This window comes from Wyeomyia smithii, chromosome 1 (assembly GCF_029784165.1).
Source record: "Wyeomyia smithii strain HCP4-BCI-WySm-NY-G18 chromosome 1, ASM2978416v1, whole genome shotgun sequence".
NCBI lineage: Eukaryota > Metazoa > Arthropoda > Insecta > Diptera > Culicidae > Wyeomyia > Wyeomyia smithii.
In genome coordinates, this window is record NC_073694.1 from 55,422,345 (window position 1) to 55,434,869 (window position 12,525).

Here is a 12,525-nt window from a genome sequence, read left to right on the forward strand (position 1 = left end):
TAAAGTATATTACATGGAACTTACTTAAAAGTTAGTTTTTTGTACTTAACTTTTGTTAGTTTCATTTTACACGAAAGTATTGTTCGGAAGAATTGCTAGGGCAAACAAAACACACATTTTTGCCAAAGGTCATATATTTCCAGGACTTTTCCTTACAAAGTTATATTATATTTAAGCTTATTTTTTCGATAATTTCAACAACGTATAGGTCAAAAAGGGGCAAGTGAAATCAGGATGTCAATACTCTCCCTTGAAGGTAAGCTGAAGTACTAAAAACTCCTGAGTGCGGCGAGCATATGTTACAGTAGGTCGTCATATATCAAATATACTAACTTTTTTGTGTTCAGAGATAGAGGAATGGTTTATTCGGCAAAGTTTTAGAACGTGCAAAAATATGAAACTTTGCTGAACAAAAAAAAAACTCTTATCTTTATTGGGTACAGAGTTACAGCGTATATTCTATGAAAGTTACTTAAAAGTTAATTTTTTGTACTTAACATTTGATAGCTACATTTTATAAGAAAACGTTGTTCTAAAGAAGCATTTGGGATACAAAACACACGTTTTTGTCGAAAACCACACATCTCCAGGACTTTTAGATAGGATTGTCTTTTTTTTTCAACGAAGTTTCTTTTGTTTTTCAATCTTCTACAACTTTGCTGAACAAACTATTCTTCTACCTCTTAACACAAAAAGTTATTTTTTTTATTTTAATTATAGTAAACTTTTCATACTTTTTGACAATTTGCGATTATGCGGGCCATTCATACAAACAATTGTTCCGTAGATACTTTTAAGCTAGGATGAAGGTAAAAGGAGCTATGGAATTAAGTTCCTCTTTTTGCCTTATTGGACTACTGTGTCCTGGAGTCAGCGTGGGACTCTAAACAGAGCTGACACGTTGGTCCTCCGGCGAGACAGGGAGTTGGGGAAGGCCCAACAAGCTGCCCCGCAAAACACCAAACGTTGCAAATATCGCAGAAGTTAACACGGAACGGAACAATCGGCACAGACCTAGGCGACGAAATAAGGACTACGATTGGAAACTCGGTACATGGAATTGTAGATCGTTAGGCTTTCACGGCTGCGACAGGATCATATATGATTTATTTATTCATTAATTAATATAAATTTCGTCAAGCAAATGTAGACTACAGTTATAATAATTCATTGTTTTCTTATATTCTATACCTTATTTCCCGTAGTTAGTCGTTTTTTGATTTGATTTCTGCCCATGGTGATGTCGATATTGTCGCAGTGCTGATTATAGTGACGCATCATGCGATTTATTGGGCCATTTTTGAGTAGTTAGTTCTGTGGGAGTTTTCCGAAAATATTTTACGATTTCTTAATTAACGACTGGGTGCACAAAAATTAAATTGCTATAATAATTCAGAAGATTGCACGCTTTGAGAAATAATGTCATTGATAAAATAAAGCATTGAAAGTTCGCGGCGTTCTTTAAGTGCTTGTATGTCTATACGCATGCAAATGCAAAAACTGTTTTTGGACAGATTTTATTTGTTCTTCATGTGTTACAATATAGGGATTCCATACAATGCTACAGTATTCCAGAATTGGTCGGACGTATGTAATGTATAATAGTTTGATTGTAGGTATATGGGTCTTGAAAATTATGGCCGAAGCGTTTCAGAAAGCCCAGCCTACTATTTGCTTTGTTGATTATTGTGTTATAATGTATGAAGGTAAGTTTAGAGTCTAAGGCCTAACGTAAGAAGAAGCGCCAGAAGGAAGATCGAGATCGCGAGGCGGTGGAATAACAATACTGTGCGAATGACACACGAAAGTTCTACGAGAAGCTGAACAGTTCCCACAAAGACTCTGTGCCACAAGCCGACATGCGCAGGGACCTGGACGGCAAGCTTCTCACGAACAAGTGTGAGGTGATTGACAGGTGGAAGCAGTACTACGATGAGCACCTTAATGGCGATGTAGCAGAGGACGACAACGGAGTGGTAGTAGATCTCGGTGTACGAGCAGATGACGACAGAACTCCAGCCCCTGACCTCCAGGAGGTCAGAGAGGAGATCGGCCGGCTGAAAAACAATAAAGCAGCTGGAGATGACCAACTCCCAAGCGAGCTGTTAAAACACGGTGGCGAATCACTGGCTAAGGCACTACACTGGGTTATTGCCAAGATTTGGTAGGAGGAAGTAGTACCGGAGAAGTGAATGGAAGGTACAGTGTGCTCCATCTACAAAAAAAGCGACAAATTGGATTGCTGCAACTACCGTGCAATCACGTTGCTGAACGCCGCCTACAAGGTACTCTCTCGATTATCACCATTTGCGAGGGAATTCGTGGGGCACTACCAAGCGGGATTTTTTGGTGCCTGTGCCACCCCGGACCAAATATTCGCAGTTTGGCAGGTCCTACAGAAGTGCCGTGAGCATAACGTGCGCACGCATCATTTGTTCATCGATTCTGAATCGGCATACGACACAATCGTTCGAGATCAGCTATGGCAGATTATGCACGATTACGATTTTCCGGATAAACTAACACGGTTGGTCAAGCTGACGATGGACCGGGTGATGTGTGTAGTTCGAGTTTCGGGGACACTCCCGAGTCTCTTCGAATCTCGAAAAGGGTTACGGCAAGGTGAAGGATTATTGTGTTTGCTATTTAACATCGCTTTGGAAGGTGTGATACGTAGGACTGGTATCGACAGGAGTAGCACAATTTTTAGAAGGTCTGTTCAACTCTTTGGCTTCGCCGATGTCATTGATATTGTAGCACGAACCCTTGAAGAGACGTACATCAGACTGAAGGCTGAAGCCGGACGAATTGGACTGGCCATGAATGCATCGAAGACCAAGTACATAAGAGGAAGAGGTTCCAGAGGAGCCAGTGTAAACCTCCCGCCACGAATTCATATTAGCGATGATGAAATCGAGGTGGTAGACGAGTTAGTGTACCTGGGCTCACTGGTGACTACTGACAACGACACCAGCAGATAAATTCGTCGACGCCTTATGGCAGGAAATCGTGCCTACTTTGAACTACGGATGACGCACCGCTCGAATAAAATTCGCCGCCGCACAAAGTTAACCATCTACAAAACTACGGCCACGAAACCTGGACCATGCTCGTGGAGGACTAACGCGCGCTTGGGGTTTTTGAACGGAAGGTGTTGCATACCATCTGTGGTGGAGTGCGAATGGAAGATAAATTATGGCGGAGGCAGATGAACCACGAGTTACATCAGCTGCTGGGAAAACCACTCATTGTTCAAGCGGCGAAAATCGGGAGACTACGGTGGGCCGGGCATGTCGTTAGGATGTCGGACGACAACCCGGTGAAAATGGTTCTTGATAATGACCCGACTGGAACGAGGCGACGGGGCGCGCAGCATGCAAGGTGGTTCGACCAAGTGGAAGGCGACCTGCGGAGCCTCCGCAGACGGCATGGCTGGCGTGCTGCAGCCATGAACCGATTTGAGTGGAGCCGACTTCTTCGAACAGCAAGGAACACTTCGGCCTGGAGCTGACTGGTAAGGTAAGTATGGATTTACATGAATAAAATAAGCTTCATTTAAATAACCTGAGCAACGTATATGCTATCCTAATTAAGAATAAAGAACGAGATGACGTCGGTTTTCTCATTCGGTCACCGACGTTCGCAATGACATCTGTCAGCCGATGAGCTTTGTGGTGATGTCAGAAGGGGCCTCTCAGCACCTACCCTTTTCTAGAAAAGCTCGTAAGGTTCATACCAAACGGGTGATCTACGTAGACCTCGTATCCCTCGTAGACTGGAATATAGTAATCGTGGAACTGTGGTGTTCTTGAGTGACCTCTTAAAAATATCAACAAACTTCTCATCGAGGCCGTTCGTTCGCGGATGGAAGGTAGCCGTCTTCAAGTGGATGATACCGACTGTTTCACAGTAGTGTTCAAACGAACCACTCATAAGTTGTGTCCCGTTATCAGTCACCAACGTTTCAGCAGCTCCAATTCTTGCAAAGATTCCTCAAGTCACTTCTGATCGTTTACTGAGAAAGTCCGCTGGTGATTTGAAACCATTCATTCCTTCAGGCTTGCGAATTTCTCCGTAGATTTACGGATTTGTTTCACTTCTACGGATGTACAGTAGGTTAGGCTTACTTTCAAAAACGTTTGCGGGGCCTGTTTTTCTAGGCAAAAAGATCTCCTTAGGGTTCAATAAGCAACATATCAAATATTGGTTGAATTTCAAATTTGAAACGAAAGCAATTTTCAAACAAAACATATACCTATATATGTAGGTTAAGAAGTGATTTTGTGACCCTTCGGAACGTAAATTTTGTCCGTTTTGCGTCAAATCTTACCTTTATTGAGATATTCGCAACTTCAGTACACACCCTTGTAATCCCGAGAGAAGCTTGTATAGGTGAATACAAATTTTCAGAGGAACTTTTCGGAGGGACAATAGCCATCTTTGTTCCTCCGTAAAGAGAGCAAGACAGAAAGAAAGAGAATGGAAAAGGGGAAACTGAGAAACGACAAATGCTTGTATTCAATTTTAAGAAGCTAGAAAATTTCAAGCCTTTCCAATTTCATATTTTGCCTTTCTCCATTCTCTAAGAAAACCGGTCCTGCAAACATTTTTTTAAGATAAACCCCACACTAATGTACAGTAGATGGGTAATTTGTAGAAATATGTAGAATTTCGCAGAATCTATGGATTAAAACGGAATAGTTTTCGTAGCATTGCCTCCATTGGACCAGCGTAGTCTAGATCCACTCGCTGCCACGGCTTCTCAAGAACTGGTCAGGACTTCAGATTTGCTCGTCGGTCGGTTTTCGCCCCGCTGAAGCCTTAACAGGCCCGCTAAAGTAACAGGTCTAAACTGACGGCGACGATGAGCGCTGTAGAGGTCTCCCATCGCCTTTCTTATCTCCTTGTTTTCTTCCATCCTTCCTCGGATTTTGTGCATAAAGATTTTGCTTTGCTTTGATCTACAGTTAAAAATCAGACTCACTGAACGATTCTTCCTAAAACCGAAAAACGAAAAAAGAAAGTAGGCTTGAAATGGTAGTGAAACACTTCTGAAGTCCTGAGAATACCAAATAAAAGAATGATTATGAGATTAGTTAAGACAAAATACGAAATACCAATTGTTCGATGTCCTCAGGTATTAACTACTAGAATTTACAGAACCCGACAGAATCTCATCGCATTAAGTCATCATCAGATGCTTATCAAATTATTCACGAGTTCAGATATTGAAGAGATTTACAGACTTGAGAGGATTTTTTTGTATGCCTGAAGGGCATTGGGACTAAAAGAGCCACTGCGACCATCATATTGATTATCTTTTGTGGCAGGCCCTGGTTGCTGTACACAGATTACGAGGTACCCGTACTTATTGATGGAGTAGGGTTGGTTGGTAGTAGTTCTGTGCCCCAATTTGGTATCGCATAGTCAAATAGACTAACGACCTTTTTGGGATGAGAATTCCCTACCTGATATGAAGTTAAAAGGTAACGTCCGAAGAAGTAGTACCTTGCAAATGCAAGGGCTTCAAAATGACAAAGCAGGTGAGCGGACGTTTCAACTGCAAGGTTGCAGAAGATGCAGTTATCACATCCGACAATTTCGATGTTCTTTAGGTGGTAAAAAGCAGGACAGTGTCCGGTAACAGCTCCCGTGTAGAGACGTAGCTCACCACGCTTCAAACTGAGAAGCCTTTTGGTTATAGCAGGATTTGGAGACTTGAGAGGATATTGTAGGATGTTTCAATTTAATTCTAAATTGGTGTTTCTACCAGTTTTTACCTATTTACTTCTGCAAGCTAAAACCATGGGGGTTTCTGCTTAGAAACGTTCAAGTTATCTAACACGTTGGGCCTTCTGTTTGTGGCACCGGTAGGGCCCATGGAGAATCGATTTTTCACTCTATCTTGCGGTATTCCAGTGACAATGCAGCATTGTAACCGACCGTCCTTTTCATTGAAGGGGCATACAACTTCTTTTTTCCATTCTTTCGGTAGTCATTCTTGCTCCAAAATCCTAAGAAATACCCAGTGAGGTATTATATCGGCAGTCTGTGCTTGCCTGCCCTATCGTTCCTTAGGGACCCTTTTTCCATTTGATTTCCTGAGCATCGGGAACAGGAACACGACTTTCGTTTGTAGGCACTCCAAGATAAACTTATGGCCGAACTTCTGAAAGCGTCAGGCGAGTAGCTGCGCAATGCGATCCACCGTATCATTCTACGATTGAATAAATGCCAAACGCCTGGTAAGAAGGCCGCGTCTAAAATATCTACTACAATGGTCATCATCGGTGGGAATGCAGAAACTACAGAGGCATCACGAAGCTAAGAGTGGTTTTCTACATATCGTTTTTTAGATTGAGATCACTAGCGGAAACTTTTGTAGAAGATAACCAAGCGGATTTTCGACAGAGAAACTCCACGATTGATCAAATCATTACTCTGCAACAAATCCTAGATAAGCTTACCACCTGTTTGTTGATTTGATTTGGCGGCGTACGACTCAGTCAAGCGAAATTAGCCGTGGCAGATATTGATAATGAAGCTGAAGAAATAAACATCATGCGTACGAATCGCGGACAAAAAATCAGTCGCTTACGTGACAGGTTGCTAAACGGCTGGGTTGTGCGCACCATCGGTGCCAAGTGAAGGAGGGCTCTTTTGAGTTTCCGAGCGTCTGTCCTCCATGTTAGTAGCGGCTCAGAACGGCGTCTGTACTCCAGGTTAGGGGCGGCCGATTACCGTCCTCGTGCCAACGTGGGACTCTAAACAGTGTTGTGCACGATGGTTCTCCGGCGAGACAGGAGGTTGATGCGCAGGCCTTAAAAGCCGCCACCGTAAAACCCTCACAAGTAATCAACAAGGAACAAAGAAACTCGAACTAGAACAATCGGCAAGAACCATGCGACGAAAACGGACTAACGATTGGAAACTCGGGACGTGGAACTGCCGATCTCTCAATTTCCAAGGGAGCACTCGAGTGCTCTCCGAAGTATTGAAATCCCGCAGGTTCACCGTCGTAGCGCTTCAGGAGATGTGCTGGAAGTGTCCAGGGTGGTCATGCCATCTACCAGAGCTGTGGCAACACACATAAGCTGGGGACAGCTTTTTAGTGATGGGCGAGATGCGGAAACGGGTGATGGTGGCCAGTCAGCCCTCGAATCAAACATCAGCATCACAAACGTGCACAGCCCTCACCTCGGAAGTACCGAAGACGACAATGATGAATTCTACGCGCAGTTGGAGCGTGAGTACGACCACTGCCCAAAACATGATATCAAGATCGTCCTCGAGAATTCCAACGCTCAGGTCGGCCAGGAGGAGGAATACAAACCGGTGATTGGAGGTTCAGCGCGCACCAGCTGACCAACGAAATGGGCCTAAGACTCATCGACTTTACCGCCTCCAAGAACATGGCCGTGCGTAGTACCTGCTTCCAGCACAACTTCCTACACAATTACACCTGGAGGTCATCAAATCAGAAACGTCACAAATCGACCACGTTCTGATTGATTGTCGGCACTTCTCTGACATCATCGATGTCAGATCTTACAGGGTAACAAAAAGTCCGGTCACACGGGAAAATCTCAGTATTTCAAAGAATAAGAAATCTGAATCTGGCTTTCATAGCTTTATTCAGTAACTCATAAAGATACTTCACAGACGATATCTCGGAATTACACCACCTTTTTCTGATCGAACCAGCTCCAGACGTCTCGGAAAGTCGTCGCAAACGGCGTGCACGTGCTCTATCGGCATCTCGTCCCAGATTTTCGTGATAACTCGCTTGAATTGCTCCAAATTTGTTATTTTATAGTCGTTCAGCTTCGACATCATGTATCCCCACACGAAATAATCCAGTGGATTCAGATCCGGAGACGACGGAGGCCATTCATTCTTCGAAATGAAATCGGTCAAGTTTTCCTCACACCACGCCTGAACAACCTTTGTGGTGTGGGATAGGCCCCATCTTGCTGGAAGCAACGAACATTTTTATTCAAAACCGTGTCCAGGTAGTCCCTGCGTTGATTTTGACCCCTTTATCGATAGAAATAAGAGGCAGTGTACCTCTCTTGCAAATGGCTCCCCAAACCATCACTGACGTCTTATTTTGGAACCGGGAAACGTTCAGCTTGTCCGCAGGAGCTTGCTGGAGGCTCACACTCCAAACTCGATCATTTTGGCGATTGACTGTTTGCTCTAAAACGAACAGCTTCTCGTCCGAAAAAATAATCTCGTCATCTGCGCGCCAACCGAGCAACTCCCGCGACCGTTGGTACCTCTTGTCCTTTGTAGCTTCGGTAACCCCATGAACCACTTGTTTTTTGTACGGTGTAAGTTTTAAATCCTTGCGTAGAAGCAGGCGGATTGATTTTCGGTTCATTTTAAGGTTCCTGGCCAGCTTCCGTGCAGATTGGGCGGGATTCCGGCGAATCCGGTCTCGTAAAATCTTTTTCAGCCTTGGAGTTCTCACAGACCTTGGTCTTCCAGATCGTGCCTTGTCCTCGGTGCCTCCGGTCTCTAGGTACCGATGATTGGTCCGGTACACGAATTTCCGGTTGATTCCGAGCGGTTTTAGGTGTTTGAATATGTGTCCGGGTTTGTACCCTTTCACATATTCAGCGATAAAAGTTGCTATTAACTCTGCCATGGCTCACAACTCAATGTAAACTAACTGCACAGAAACGAAACTCTGCCACTTTGGGCAGCAAAGTTAACCCTTTCATTTGACATATAGATGACACCAGAGAGATGCAACGTGTAGGCTACAGGCGACCCCTAAAAAGTGTGACCGGACTTTTTTGTCACCGTGTATAGGAGCACTAACGCGACTCGGATCACTACTTGGTGATGGTTAAGATGCGCCCCAAAACTCTGCGTTATTAACAACATTCGGTAGTGACGCCCGCTCCGGTTAAATCTCGCGCGACCGAAGCAACCTAACGTCGTCGAAAACTACGCGCACTCGTTCGAAGCTGCGCCGCCAGAAGAGAACCAGCTGAAGGAAGCTTCGCTCGAGGAACACAATAAAAACAGCCATCAACAGCGTATCGAAGAACGTCATCGGGCATGTGTGACGAACCCAACGGAAGGAGTGGTTCGAATGTAGAATGAGTGATGGATGAGGAGAATGCTGTGCGGGCGGCTAAGATGCACATACCGACACCGACAGAAGAAGATGCAGCGAACCCAAATTTTGCGGGAGAAAAATCGCCGCCTGCAGGAGGAGGAGTTTGCAGAGCTGGAACATCTGCGTCATTCTCAGGAAACGCGAAAGTTCTACAAGAAACTCCACGCATCCCGCAGAGGCTTTGTACCGCAAGCCGAAATGTGCTGGGACAAAGGTGGTTGTATTCTGACGGACGATCGTGAAGTGACCGAAAGGTAGAAGCAGCACTTCGACGAACACCTAAATGGTGGCCAGGCAGAGGACCATGACGGCGAAAAAGCGTTACCATCGGTGCGACAAACGTAGAAGACGTGCCAACTCAACGATAGGCGAAGTTAAGGATGCCGCTATGCTGAAAAACAATAAATTGGCTGGGAAGGATGGCCTCGGAGCGGAGCTTCGTAAGATGAACCCGGAGAAGCTGGCTACCTGTTTGCACCGGCTGATTGCAAGAATTTGGAATACAGAACAGCTACCGGAGGAGTGGAAGGATGAGGTTATCTGCCCTATCTATAAGAAAGGCGACAAATTGGACTGTGGGAACTATCGTGCAATCACCGTCCTGAATACCGCCTACAAAGTGCTTTCCCAAATCATTTTTCGTCGCCTCTCACCCCACAGAGCAGATTTGTGGGAAGCTATCAGGCCGGCTTCGTGGAAGAACGGTCTACGACGGACCAAATCTTCACCATACGGCAAATCCTCCAGAAATGCCGTGAATATAGAACGCCCACGCACCACCTATTCATCGACTTCAAAGCCGCGTATGATACTATCGATCGAGAGCTATGGAGAGTCTGAAAGAATGCTGATAAAGGTTACGGTGGTTGGGACGCAGTGCTGTGTGCAGATTTCGGGTGGATTGTCGGGTCCATTTGAATCCCGCAGGGAGCTTCGACAGGGTGATGCCCAAGTAACAAAATGGGCTATATCTGAGTTTTTTAGTGCTAGATAGAAGCAAAATATAAACCTTCAATGCCGACAATGCCGACCACGCGGCTCTAAAGACCTATTAACAACAGCTATATACATGTGTCATGGCTAGTTGGCCCAGGTTTATTGCAGTCATCAAAACTTGATATGCGCTCCATCATAGGACCAAACGTTTTTAACAGGCCGATTTGCTGCCATAGAATGGCCTCGAAAATTCAACTGAGATTTATTCTCCAAATTAAGTGTAAAGCAACCAAATTTATCTTGGCTTCATTTCTCAATGACAACGTTGTATACCGACAGTGTCGTGAAAACAAAAATGTGTAAGTTTTCTTTCTATAATGATAAATTATTATTGTCATTCAAATCGATCTCGTGCATGTAAAAACACATGCCGTGAAATATTTATGGTGAAACTGGCCACAATTTTTATCGTGACTACTACGCGCCGCCGTAATTATGTAGGAAATGAATATTCAATTAAAATTTTATTCCTCTGGACTAAGGTGTTGATTGGTTAAATGCCATGATTTGTTATACTTTGTTAAATGTATAACTTAATCCATCATTCGAATTACGAAACTACCCTGTGGTATCGGTAATATTGTAAAATAAAATGCTGAAAGGGATTGAATTTCATAATTTTGTATTTTTCGCATTCAAGACGACATGTTGTTTTCGGATAAACCCTCGAACGCATTCAAAATCCTCCATCATAACTGATTCTCTTAATTTGATCAGAACATAACATATCTAGAACCAAACAAGCCTATCATGGTATTCATCTGCCTAAGTTACGATCACCAAGTTTTATATCAACCACAATTATAGCCTGCAGGTTTTAGTTTTATACGATCATCAGAAGGACTATCATACAGCTTCATGCATACGACGGTTGGCATAGTATGGCTGTAAAGAATACTTGCGGATCATATTTCATGGCTATCAAATAAAAGCAAAATATAATCATAGACTTAAATGTAAGTTAACATAAAACGAAAACAAAACAATCCTAAGTCTTTGAAGCATTTTGATTGTTACTTGGGTGGTCTCTGCTGCCTGCTATTCAACATTGCGCTACAGGGTGTAATGAATCGAGCGGACATCAACACGCGGAGTGCGGTTTTCAACAAATCCAGTCAATTCGTTTGCTTTGTTGAACAACTGTACACCAGAATAAAACGCGAAGCAGCGAAGATTGGGTTGCTGATAAATACGTCTAAAACGAAGTATATGCTAGCCGGCGGAACTGAAACCGACCGGCAACGCCTAGGCAGTAGCATTACGATCGACGGCGATGAGTTCGAAGTAGTCGATAAGTTTGTCTCTCTTGGTTCACTGGTTACTGAGGACAATGATACCAGCCGAGAGATCAGGAGGCGTATTATCAGCGGAAGTCGTGCCTACTATAGGCTCCACAAGCAATTGCGGTCGAACAGACTAAGCCCCCGTAGGCACAAAACGCTCATAAGACCGGTTTTTCTCTACGGACATGAAACGTGGACAATGCTCGAGGAGGACTTGCGGGTGATCGGAGTTTTCGAACGAAGGACGATTTTTGGCGGCGTGCAGGAGAACGGAATATGGAACGGAGGAAGAACCATGAGCTCGCGGAGCTCTACGGCGAACCCAGTATTCAAAAGGTGGCTTAAGCTGGACGGATACGCTGGATAGGGGATGTCGCAAGAATGCCGGACAACTACCCTGCGAATATGATGTTTGCCTCGAATCTGGTAGGAAGAAAACTACCACGGGCAAAGCGAGCAAGATGGGTAGACCAGGTGGAAGTGGATCTAGCTAAGGGTACACGGTGCCCCAGTAGGGTGGGGCTTCTTTTCAAAAATGTTCGCGGGACCTGTTTTCCCAGGCAAGAAGACCTCCTTGGGGTTCAATAAGCAACATATAAAAAATTGGTTGATTTTCATTAAGGTCTAGAGGTGGCGCAGAGGGCCTAAAGGTCAAATTTTAAACGAAAGCAATTTTAGAACAAAACATATGCCTATACAGGTAAACAGGTGATTTTGTGACCTTATGGGCGTAAATTTCATCCGTTTTGCGTTAAATTCAACCGTTTTAGAGATATTCGCAATTTCAGTGTACACTCTTGCAATCTCGGGGTATGTGATTATAAGAAAATGCACAAGGTGCCTGTATAAGTTAACACGTCATGTTCTAGAATATATTCTCGCGATAGACATCATTGTTCCTCTGAAAAGAGTGCAAAAGAGAAAGAAAGAGAATGGAAAAAGGAAAACTAAGAAAAGTCAAATGCGTGTATTGCTTGTATTTAATTTGAAAAAACTAGTAAATTTCAAGTTTGTGACGTTCCATATTTTCGCTTTTCCTATTCTTTTTCTTTCTCTTTTCGGACTCTTTTCGGATAAACAAAAATGTATATTACAAGAATATATTCGAGAACATGA